Below are 13316 nucleotides of genomic sequence, written 5' to 3' on the forward strand. Positions count from 1 at the left end.
TTAAGAAAATAGAATGGAAGGAAACTTAAGGCCTTGATTGTGTACAGTGTACAGTCTCATCTTAGTCTTTGGTATTATTTGTACACCTCAGGGTTCCCCATACTTGCCCATGGATGCTAAAGCTTCCTGGAGCATAAGTCATGGTTACTCTACAGCAATATACTAGCCCACTTAAAAACACATTTCCATCCCACATATTCAACAATCAGAAGACCAAACTTCTTCATATTTAAAAAAGTATTTAATTTAAATACTTCACCATAAATTGGACAGAAAATGTACTTATTTATAATTTTTAAAGATTTAGGAAGTTTCAGTTTTAAATAAAAATAGGATGAGTGATGACAATTTTAAGCAAACATATACACAAAAATAGTTCCTGTATATGGTGAAATATAAATCTCATCCTCTGAGATTTCAGAATACTTTCCTGGGAAGGCAGATGTAACCTTTAAGGATAGGATTTCTGTTTTAAGCCAGTGTACTTATTTAAAAAGCTGATTTAAACCCACAGAACACTTTATGAGATGTTTTGTGATTCAGTTTTTTTAGCCAGTCTATAGAAAAGAAGTTATGTGAACCCACACAATTCAATCTCTAAAGACAAATTTCTGTGAAAAGGGCAATTGAGCTGCCTTTATAATTCACCCAAATTACCTCAGAGGTATTGTAGCTTCCATTATTTTCAAAACTGTACATCAAATAGCTGCTTACAAAGGAAGGTCACTTCACTGTTCTGAATTACATGGCAAGATGTTTAAAAACAAACAAGATCCTCCCACTAGCTTTCAGACATCAAAATGGTTTATATAGATCTCAGTTCTGCTTGATACAGCTTTTGCTTCATTTTCCCCAGTGCCACCATTTTAAAGTAAAGTAAAGACCCATAAATTGGTAAGCAAACTGACATGACATTTGCCCAGCAACAACAGTGTGTGTGCAATTTCTTTCCCTGCTTAAGACAGGGAGTAATAGTAGCACAAAATCTGTAGTACAAAATATCCAAAACTAATATTATAAAAAACCTTTTACCTAGGCTAACTATTACGTCTGCATTGGGTTTTATTTTAAAAATTTATGTCAATGTAGGTACTTTGATCGTGATGTTGTTAAGATTAAACCTTCCGGGCCAATGCTTGCATACATTTCAAGCATGTTATGGCTACTGTGCTATTTAACTACATAGGGATTATATGGGAATTATAACAGGAAGTTTGTTCTGTAAAAGAGAAGCACAAAGGCATCTGGGCAGAATGAATTTTTTAAGGTTATATGTAATCCTTTTTCTTGGAAAGGGATCTAACTTTACCATACTTATAGATTTGCAAAAATGATTATAAAAATGGTTTAGCAAAAAATCAAAGTCAAGTTCTAGACACAGATAAAGGATATTCTAATTCTGAAATGTACGCACTTATTTACTAAAACTTACATTTCAACACCATAGTCAAAACTATATTTTATGAAATGTGCTTCACTTTTGTTGTGTTTACTGAACAACTGTAATTTTTTTTTATTCCTTTCTTTTTTCTAGCAATTATACCACATTTTCTGGGGGTGGGTGGATTAATTACTTACTCTGAATCAGGACCGGATTATAAAATCAAACTTTACTGCTCTCTGGTGAAATTAGGCAAACAATAATTATGCATGTTTCTAATATTCGGTTTTAAAGACACTATTATGCTTAGCTAACTATCACCAGAAACAAGCAGCATGCATACCAGTTAACGAAACTTCAAAAGCAAATTACCCTATTTCCATTTGGAGGAGATAAATTTATTGTATTTTCTTATAACTGTTGGTCAATATAATACATCCATTGCATTAACATCTTGTAAGAATGATGGGATTATGTAAAAAGCACCCTTGGCCCCAGCTAGAGATTAAGTAGTCATGTCACACTATTTCTATACTACTGCTCGGAAAACTGTTTCAAAAGCCATTCTAAATCCTTGGTAGGATTTTAACTATAGCATGCTTTCAAAAATCATCTGTGAAAGAAAGCATGAAGAAATAATCCAAATAGCTATTTTAAAAATTTCCATATAGTTTAATCTGTAGATGTCCACATATAGCTGTGTAAATGTCCAACTCCAACTAAGGTTAACAAATTGGCTGGGTCTACATGTGCATAATGACGCCCGCAGTGATTCGAAAGTGTGGCTTTTCAAATCATGCGCCGCCCATGGAGACGGGACCTTCCAAAAGGACCCCCCCCAGTTTTCAAAAGCCCTTCTTCCTGTCTGGTGATCGGAAGAAAGGCTTTCGAAAACTGGGGGGGGGTCCTTTCAGACTGTTCCGTCTCCACGGGTGGGGTGCAATTCGAAAAGCCGCACTTTCGAATTGCCACGGACGCCATTATGCTAATGAGGCACTGAATATTCATTGCAGCGCCTCATTAGCGTCTTTCGAACCTGCTCATTAACATGCCCCTTTCAAAAGGAAGGGGCACGTGTAGACCCAGACATCAAGTTTAAGCTGTAAAGAGGGATCTGGGACAAATATATTAAAAAAAACCCAAAAGCTTCTGATCTTAAGTTTTGGATATGATCATAATAGGAATTCACTTTAAACTTCATACATTTAGTAGCATATTTTATAAAAGAGCACTAGCCATGCCAAAGCTAGAAATAAATTATAATTTATTGTTCAGTATAAACACCACCATGGTATCTTTGAAAGAAAATACTGTGGGTTTCAATACTTTGTCACCTGAATCTTTGAACTACAAATCATATCTCAGAGAACAGCAATAAATGCAACAAACGCAGAAGTAGGCTTAATTATACCATGAATGTGAAGTGTCCTTTGTACCTAAACAATATATTTTTACAGTTAAATAGTTGTCATAGGAATGATTTAGTACTACGTGTGACAAAGATGTCAAGATCATTAGACTAAGTACAGAATACTAAAAAGAACCACCATTAAGTTACGTAAAGGTCAACTTTTGCAAAAATCAGACAATTCTAAATTAGACGTTCCAGATGTTTTATTCCGTATATTTAAAATGTCACAAAGTTGATTAAATGTTTATTTTGCTGTACTGTCTGAAAAATCCAACAATGGTATTCTAGCTGATGCAAAGGATGTACCTCACAATTCTTAGTCCCCTTCCCTTCACCTAGGTGAACTCATTAGCTGCAATTATCACCTAAGCACTGCTAATCTGTTTTGCATGATTCAGTCCCACATCTCAACCTACTTTCCTTGACTGTTTTGCTACCACCTTACGTTTAAGACTATCAAAACTGAACTTCTACACTTTCCTCATAAATCCTCCAAATATGAACCATTCTTTTCACTACTGACATTACCCTCCCCATCACCAAGGCCTATCCACAAAAAGCCATCTTTCTTCTTCACCAGTGATTCACACATCCAAGCATGTCCAAAATCTTGCTACTCTTCCCCTCCATTATTTCAGAATATATCAGGATTGCTATGGTAAATCATCCTACATCCTCCCCATCATCCACATAGCCCGATTTACAAATGACACACAAGATTATCTCCCTTGCCCATCTTCCTATCTGTGCCACCCTCTGGTGAAATCCCACTGCTAGCTCCAACTTTTCCACCATATCAAGGACATCTTCACAATTCTCCTTCACCCTACTTATCAAGCTTTTGTATCTGATAAAACTATTCAACCCTTTTCAGCTCCGATAGCCCACTAGTCTGCTTCTTCCATAACCTGATTCTTCCTGAGTATGTTGATAATGACTAGCAAGCACATTATGGGCACTAAAAAAGCCCATACACCAAGGTTGCAAAATCAAGAGCTCTAAAGTTAGGAAATACCTGAATAAATGTTACTTATATAATCTTATTACAGATCATTTACATGGATGTACTGACATTTTAAAAATGTGATTTCCTTTCAAACAATTCTTACAATTGAAAAAAAACACAACAAATTTCATTATGTGGAATTATACTGACCACACAAAGGTTAATCAGCAAAGTTGGGCCTTCACAATAGCACAGTCTCTTACCACTTGAAGAAGTAGCAGTAACAGGTTCTTTTCTTCTATGTTTACATACCACTGTGTTTCAGAGCTATTTGCTAGAAAGCAAATAAAGAGAGAGACTCAGGATTCCTGGGTTCTATCCCTGGTTCAGTAACGCAATTAAGTTTGACAAACCCATCTGCTTCATCCTCACTGCCTCTTCCAAAAAATATGTAGCCTGGACAATTTCAGACTAAGTGGTTTAAATTTAGCAAAGTTATATGCTACTGAAAATATAGAATGTAAAGGAATGTGTTAAGCAATCTTAACTATAGGCATTGCCACCAGAGTCATGTGTAGCAACAACAAAGGTCATTGGTGACTCCTCAGACCCATGCCTTTTTTTTGGGTATAACACATACCATCTCCTTATACATTTTAGCTATTGTGGAGTCTCTAAGTCCTATATTACATGTTACAAAAACATTTTTGATCACAGGATATTTTAAATATTAGCTGTCCTATATGCTGAAGCAAAATACTATTATACTTGAAGCACGGTGACAATTCGACAAAACAAAAATGGGGGAAAAGAAAGACTGCAAAACATGCAATTTCAATGATTTAGGTACTAAAGGTGCATACCAATCATATTTCTGTTATACTCGATATAAAGCACAGAACATTAATTCATAAGTAAATACAGTAGTAGTCCATAGATATAGGTATGTAGTATTCTGGCATTGCCTCCTCAAAACACGATTTTTTTCAGGAAAACTATGCTTTATATAGCAGAGGCACAAATGTTACAGCAAGTCTCTTAACACTTGGCAAGTACTCTCCATCCTCTCTCATCCTCCACTGACATTTTATAACATGTCATTATGATCTCATTCAGCAAACTCTGAGAATATTGCATAAATAGTGTTTTATAAACCTGTATAACAAATCAGGGGCTCAGGATTTTGTAAGCCTTTTGGACTGTCTTGCTGACTAAGCTGGTACTACAGCACAACACCAACACATTGAGCTGCTTCACACCTGACTCAGAGGAGTTAACGTATACAGGGACAGGGGTTTGATAGGGGAGCGTTTTTCAGTCTCTAAAGAGAGGAGTTCAATTTGTAGTAAACATTAAATTCAGAAGCATTTGCTTGTCCCTGGATGGCTTTGGAATGGTAGAGGTTGCGCTTCCTAAAACCAGCACACTCTGATCTGGCAGGACCAGGGATGCTCATTGACCAGAGAGCCAGGGCAGGAAAGCAAGTCAGAGCACCAGCATCACCTGGCATCCACAAAGAGCTGACAATATCAGTGAGCTGTGGCTGGAATGCCGGGTAGTTGCAGCCAGAGGGGCAGTGTCAGCAACCAGAGAACAGGGACCCAGAGGGATTAACCTCTCCTGGTTCAGCAAAATCACTTGTTCAGGACCACTCAGGTGCTAAGGATGCTGGGCCAGGGAGGTGCAACATGTACAGTGAATAAGTATTGGATGTAGATCTGCTCAGGGAAAAGGAGCACAGGTACACATCAGGAATATATAGGTGATTTTAAAATAAAAGCACAGGTAAGAAGATGATACATACCTAGTTCCGCTCTTAATTCTGGTTACAAAATATTGGATGGCAACCCCCTGCCCCAGACATGTACTCTGATCCAGAATGATGGGAGAGAGGGAATAGTGTGCTGCTCAGTTTTGGAAGAGTGAAATTTCTGTCCCAGAAAGGATGGCAAAAATAAAATAAATCATCTGCAACTATACTTAATATGTAATGACTCACCATTGCCACAGGGTGTCACAAGTTTAATGATATTTAGTCAGAAATTCACATGTGGAGAGTAAAGCTGACGGAAAACCTGGGTTATAAGGCAATATTCATTCTATAACTGGTATTGACCCACTGAGGCCAAATACCACATAAAGTTTGATTTGTATGTTTTTAAAAATCTACAGCACCTACAAACAGAGAATAAGTGAATGAAACTACTACATTTGAACCAGAGATATATTGTAAAATTTGGTCAAAGAAATCAGTCATCCTACCAAAGAGCTCAATTTCCCCTACTATTAACTTCCTGAGATTCTTAAGAGTTCATAAAAATAATAAGCAAAAAATAAAGATCCACAAAATGCAGATTCAGCATGTCAAACTATTAATTAGTTTTTGCCTTTTACAGATGAACAGTAACTGCCATTTCAAAATGGCATTTCGTAGCATTTCAGGAAAGAAGACAAATATCTTGCTGGTGTTCTATAGAAGTTGCTGACAGTCTTACACACAGAATTTTATCACTTTTACTAAGATTTCAGTTAGATTCCAATAAACACCTTTTCTAATTCTTCTTGCCTTTTTTCTTGTGTGGCTTACACTGGCAAGATCATGAAACCTGAAGATCACCCAAATTTTTTGGAGGGTGGAAAAGGGAATTGATTCAAATGAGTAATCTACTAAAACCCAAAGGAAAAATAAAGCAGAGTTACAATAACAATGGCTGAATTCTGATACTTTTTATGAGTTCTATGAGCTTTACTACACTAGCAGTGATTCGCAAACTGTTCGGCATCACACCCCCACTTTTGATTTTTGAGAAACCCTCTTGCTCCCCCACCTCTTCATCATCATCATCATCCAACCCCCTTTTAAGAAAAAATTCAATGTGTAAGTTAAAATAAACACACAGTCTTGATATAAAAAAGTTACTTAAAATTAAAAATAAGCATAAAAATTTTGGGGACAAGAAAAACAAATAAAAATGTAATTTAACATCAGAAACAGCAGAAAAAATAGATTTAATGTAAAAGATGATGCTGCATTTTCTTCATAAATTGGGAAATCCAAGGAGACTGACTATGGACCATCCAGTCTAAGGCACAGGCCTCACCTTGTGGGTGCCCGGCACAGCCCAAGCTGGCCAGCTGCCCGAGCCCCATGCTGCTGGGGCTGCCTGATCACCTGAGCAAGCCGCCTGAGTCCCGCACTGCTGGCCCAAGCCCCTGCACTCCCAGAGCCAGCTACCAAACTGCCTGCCCAAGCCCTGGACCTGCTGGGGCCAGCCGCCAGAGCTGCCTGCAAGCTACCCTCTCCCAAACCTAGGAACCACCAGCCCCCCCATCTAACATCCTCCTCCCCTGCTCCCCCAACCCACAATCACTCACCTTTGCAGGAGGCAATTAGCTCCATGTGGGCCTTTGCTGGCTGCCTGCTTTTTATAGTGGCTGCACCAGGTCATTCATGTGAAATGGCAGGGGCTGAGAGCTAGAACCACAGACCAGATCTTTCTTGGGGTGGGGGGATGATAATGAGAGGAATGACAAAGCCGGGGGGGCGGGGGGAGAGAGCTGGGTCACCTCATGCCTCCTCCCTGCAATTTCTTCATGACCCCCAGGGAGGCATGCCCCCCAGTTTGGGAAATAATGCACTAGAACAAACATTTAGAAAACAGGGTTACTACTGGATTATTAGGATTGCTATAGGTTCTAACATATATCAATTCATATAATGCTGTATCACCTTTATTAGAATTAATGTGATGCAATAATGTGATGCATGATAGAGTTCCCTAAAAATATTTGTCTAGCTACGTTTTCCATCTTGAATACTTTAATATTAAAAAAGTACTCTTCTTTTCTTGTTAGATTAGGGTCATAGAAGTTACATAAAAAGTCCATTGTTGAACTTTGTTTCTAACTCTGATTTTGACTATGATAAATGGTTGTAGTTAATGTTACCCATTTTTCACATTACATGTCAGCATGGAGTATTTATACTATTTATTATATAGGTTTGTATGTGACCTACAGTTGATGGAAGTTTTTTCATTGGATTAAATCTGTTATTTTTATCCATACTGTGTATGGTTTATTCTCTCAATACAGATGTTTTTAAACTATGTTCCACAGAATACTTGCTTGTGGTCCAGACAGCTGTCTAGTCACATGGTGCAGGCTGCTTCTTGTTTCCTGAGATTACATTTCATTGAAGGGCAAAAAATATATTAAATGCTTTGCTACTATTACTTTTCCACATAAACTATTGCTATCATTGGCACTTAGATATTATGTGACTACAAATGAGAGGGGAAGTAGTTCATGTTTTCATGGACATGAGGGGAAACTGCCTATGTGGTTCATACTATGTCATTCACATTATGAGAGAGGCATGATAATTTGTCTTAATACACAGGCTTTCCAGTTGCTAAATTAATTTCATTTACAGCATACAACTTCCCTCTTTCCACTTGCCAATTTACAATTATGTATTTATTGGTAATAAATATGAAATGAATACAATATAAAATTTGAAAGTGATCATGAAATAAAAAGAGAGTTTATGACTCCAAGGAGTGGTAGAATGGTGAACACCAAAATAAAGAATGAATTGTGGGAAGTAAGTGATTAGTAAACTCAGAAAGCTAGTAGGTAAGGTCCCATGAAAGCAAGACTAGGAGAAAAAACTGTTGAAGACAACTGGCAGTTTTTCAAAGGGACATCTAAGGGTGCAAAAGGAAACAATTCCTCTGTGTGGGAAAAATAAGTTTGGCAAAAGACCATCTTAACCAGGAGATCTTAAATAACCTAAAAATAAAAAATGAGTTGTATAAAAAGTGGAAACTAGGTCAAAGTACAAAGGAGGAATATAAACAACATAGGAATGTAGGGGCAACATTAGAAAGGCACAAGCACAAAACAAGCTTGATCTAGCTCAAGACAAAGGGAAACAAGAAAATGTTCTACAAAATATATTAGAAGCAAGAGGAAGACCAAGGACAGGATAGGCCTGTTGCTCAATGAAGAAGGGGAGACAATAACAGCAAACATGGAAATCACAGAGATACTTTATGATTTGTTTCAATCTTCACTAAGAAGGTTGATGGAGAATGAATGCCTAGCACAGCGAATGTTAGTGGAAAATGGGGTAGGTCAAGAAGTTAAAATAGGGAAGGAAAAAGTTAAAAATTACTTAGAAAAAAGTTAGATATTTTCAGGTCACCAGGGCCTGATGAACTGCATCCTAGAATACTCAAGGAGCTGGTAGAAGAGGTATCCGAGCTACCAGCGATCATTTTGAAAAGTCATGGAAGTCAGGAGAGATTCTAGAAGATTAGAAAAGGGAAAATATAGTGCCCATCTATACAAACAGAAATAAGGAGAAGTCAAGAAATTACAGACCAAATCAGGTTAACTTCTGAGCCAGGAAAGATGGAACAATAATTAAGTAATCCATCTGCAAACATCTGGAAGATAATATAACAGGTAATAGCCAGAATGGATTTATCAATAACAAATCATGTCAAACTAAACATACCTTTTTCCGATGGGTAGCAAGCCTTGTGGATAAAGGGGAAGCAGTGGATGTGGTATACTTGGACTTTAGTAAGGCATTTGATACAGTTTTGCATGACCTCAGTAAACTAGGGAAATGCAACCTAGATGGAGCTACTATGAGGTGGGTGCATAACTGGTTGGATAACCGTTCACAGAGCATAGTTACTGTTTACAGTCATGTTGGAAGGGAAATAAATAAATTGGGGTTCCACAAGGGTCCATTTTGGTGCGACTTCTGTTTAATATCTTCATCAATGATTTAGATAATGGCAGAGAGTACGCTTATGGAGTTTGCGGATGATGCTAAATTGGGAGGAGTGTAAGTGCTCTGGAGTATAGGGTCAAAATTCAAAATGATCTGGACAAACTGGAGAAATGGTCTGAGGAAAATAGTATTAATTTCAATAGGACAAATGCAAAGTACTACACTTAGGCAGGAACAATCAGTTTCACACACATAAAATGAGAAGTGACTCCCTAGGACAGAGTACTGCAGAAAGGCATGTAGGGGTTGTTGTGGACCACAAGCTAAGTATGAGTCAATAGTGTAACGCTGTTGCAAAAAAAGGGAATATAATTCTGGGATGCATTAATTGGAGTGCTGTGAGCAAGAAATGAGAAGTAATTCTTCTACTCTACTCTGAGCTAATTAGGCCTCAGTTGGAATACTGTGCCCAGTTCTAAGCACCACATTTTAGGAAAGATGCAGAGAACTTGGAGAGGGTCCAGAGACTAGCAACTAAAATGATTAATGTTATACAAAATATGACCTATGAGAGAAGATTAAAAGAACTAAGTTTGTTTAGTTGGAAGAGAGAATGCTGAGAGGGGACATGATAGCAGCTTTCAAGTACCTAAAAGGGTGTTAACTAGGAGGAGGGAGAAGGACAAGAAGTAATGGACTTCAGTTGCAGCAACAGAGATTTAATTGAGCGTTAGGAAAAATTTCCTGTCAGAGCAGTTAAGTAATGGAATTGCAGTAATTGGAGATATTTAAGAACAGGTTGGATAACTATCTAACAGGAATGATACAGATGGTGCTTGGTCCTGCCATGAGAGAGAGGACTGGACTTGACCTCAAAGCCTCTTCCAGTTCTAGTATTTTATTATTCTAATTTTTACAAGTAGCATTACTATAGCTCTTACTTTAATACACATAGGCTCCCTTTGTTTATTGTCACCCTTCTTATCTATTTTTCTTCGTAAGCTCATGCTCTGACTTATCACCCAGCCTACCAAATATCCTATAAACCTATGGCACATAATAAAAATAATGGTTGTTCTGCATTGTTACAAGACTGTTCTAGAAAATGCTTAACTTCTGAGCTGGGTGAGTGGAGCACAACATGGAAGGTAAAGTGCCAAAACAAGCAGCTATTCTTAAATTATGCTTATTGTACTCACTTTGCTTGGAATGTCCTGTTATTCCTCTCATTCATAGTAGTTTCAGTTCACAGAATTGTAGAAGATAGTGATGGAAAGGACCTGATAGATTATGATCCACCTGCTTACAAATCCAATCACTAAAATACACTATGCTGTGTATTTTAAATAGCTATTACTGTTTTAAAACAGAAATAGCCTATCTGGACTTCAGCCAGGCTTTGCTCACTTGGCCCTGATCTCTGCTGATTACTCAGACCTTACCCTCACTGAACAAGTTTGTGTTTCACAAGGGTAGTGTGTTTAGAAGCTTGTATGATCTGGCCAACAAAAAATATTTTCCTGATGAGACAAGACAACAGAACTGGGCTCAGCAATCACAAAAATTCTAAAATTAAACTATCAATATCAACCAAATTTAGTCTAAGTTTAAACTTCATTAAAAAACATTAGCTTTTTATTGCCAGCAGCTTCTTACATTTAGGTTTCCTTCTGCAGACTAGGATTTAAGGGCTGAAAAGACTGAAAATGGACGTTATTTCCATGTTCAACAAATTGCCCACTGTGTACTTTAATGCATAAATATTGATATATGTTGATAACTATTTAGTTGTGAAGTACTGAGTACAGAATTCTAAGAAATGTCGTTAGCTAGATTTTCTATTGGGTGTATTTCTGCTTTCTTGTATTCTGAACTTAGCACATTAGGCAATGGAATGTGGACAAAAGGCAAGCAATTCATAGCCAACACAACACCGATGAAATACCTCCTTAACCTAATGTACTGCATTTTTAACTGACCTAGAATACTCATGTTATCCAGTGATATAAAAATTTTAAGTGCCTAGTACAATAGAGGACCTTAAATATGTGCTTATATCCCTCTCCATTCAACAATGAACACTTAAAGAGAACTTAATATATACCTGGCTGAATCAGGGCCAGCACACTGATTTTTCTTTTTTTTTTTTTGCACTCATTTTAAAATGTGTTCTATCCTAACTATAGGATTACGTTACCTTTGAAAATTAACATAAGAATGGCCATACTGAGTCAGACCAAAGGTCCATCCAGCCCCGTATCCCGTCTGCTGACAGTGGCCAATGCCAGGTGCCCCAGAGAAAGAGAACAGAAGATAATCATCAAGTGATTTATCTCCTGCCATCCATCTCCTGCCCTTGTACTGAAGGCTAGGGCACCATACTTTATGCCTGGCTAATAGCCATTTATGGACCTAACCTGAAAAAATTTATCGAGCTCTTTTTTAAACCCTAACACAGTCCTGGGCTTCACAGACTCCTCCGCAAGGAGTTCCACAGGTTGACTGTGCGCTGTGTGAAGAAAAATTTCCTTTTATTAGTTTTGAACCTACTACCCATCAATTTCATTTGGTGTCCCCTAGTTCTTGTATTATGGGAAAAGGTAAATAATTTTTCTATATTCACTTTCTCTACACCATTCATGATTTTATATACCTCTATCATATCGCCCCTCAATCGCCTCTTTTCCAGACTGAAAAGTCCCAGTCTCTCTAGCCTCTCCCCATATGGGACCCATTCCAAACCCCTAATCATCTTAGTCGCCCTTTTCTGAACCTTTTCTAATGCCAATATCTCTCTTTTGAGGTGAGGAGACCACATCTGCACGCAGTACTCAAGATATGGGCGTACCATAGTTTTATATAGGGGAAGTATGATATCTTTTGTCTTATTATCTATCCCTTTTTTAATAATTCCTAACATCCTATTTGCTTTACTAACTGCCGCTGCACACTGCGTGGATGTCTTCAGAGAACTATCCACTATAATTCCAAGATCCCTTTCCTGATCTGTCATAGCTAAATTTGACCCCATCATGTTGTACGTATAATTTGGGTTATTTTTTCCAATGTGCATTACCTTACACTTACCCACATTAAATTTCATTTGCCATTTTGCTGCCCAATCACTCAGTTTGCTGAGATCTTTTTGTAGTTCTTCACAATCCCTTTTCGTTTTGACTGTCCTGAACAACTTCGTGTCATCTGCAAACTTTGCCACCTCACTGCTTACCTCATTTTCTAGATCATTGATGAACAAGTTGAACAGGATCGGTCCCAGGACTGCCCCTGGGGAACACCACTAGTTACCCACCTCCATTGTGAAAATTTACCATTTATTCCAACCCTTTGTTTTCTGTCTTTTAACCAATTCCCTATCCATGAAAGGATCTTTCCTCCTATCCCATGACTGCCTAATTTACATAAAAGCCTTTGGTGTGGGACCCTGTCAAAGGCTTTCTGGAAATCTAGGTATATTATGTCCACTGGGTGCCCCCTGTCCGCACGTTTATTAACCCCTTCAAAGAATTCTAATAGATTAGTTAGACACTACTTCCCTCTGCAGAAACCATGCTGACTTTTGCCCAACAATTCGTGCTCTTCTATGTGCCTTGCAATATTGTTTCCACATTATTCTTTACTCTTGTTTTTGTATAAACATTTTATGTGTCTCCTTTTAAACACTGGTCTTTTCAAACAGTAACATCTGCAAGCCACCTTTGTCCTTTCGTGGGATCTCTATTCCAAAAGCAACTTAAAAGCAATACATTTCTCCATTCTAACTTTTATAGTTTTCTTGTTGCCCTTCTCAAGGTGGCTGGAGAACACAAGG

At 37.8% G+C, this 13316-nt stretch overlaps 1 protein-coding gene across 2 annotated transcripts in view; it reads right to left on the bottom strand.

Moving 5' to 3' along the window:
- Positions 1–13316, bottom strand: part of MICU2 (mitochondrial calcium uptake 2) — a 215461-nt gene that overhangs the window by 123103 nt on the left and 79042 nt on the right. Inside the window, exon 1 of one of the 2 annotated variants that reach the window (XM_074985448.1) lies at positions 4002–4023. The exons of the other annotated variant lie outside the window; for it this stretch is intronic. The gene's annotated coding sequence lies outside the window, so the exon portion shown is untranslated. Of the gene's footprint in view, positions 1–4001; positions 4024–13316 lie in introns of those variants that run through there. 2 annotated transcript variants of the gene reach the window in all.

The sequence above is a fragment of the Carettochelys insculpta genome, chromosome 1, assembly GCF_033958435.1.
Source record: "Carettochelys insculpta isolate YL-2023 chromosome 1, ASM3395843v1, whole genome shotgun sequence".
Classification (NCBI taxonomy): Eukaryota; Metazoa; Chordata; order Testudines; family Carettochelyidae; genus Carettochelys; species Carettochelys insculpta.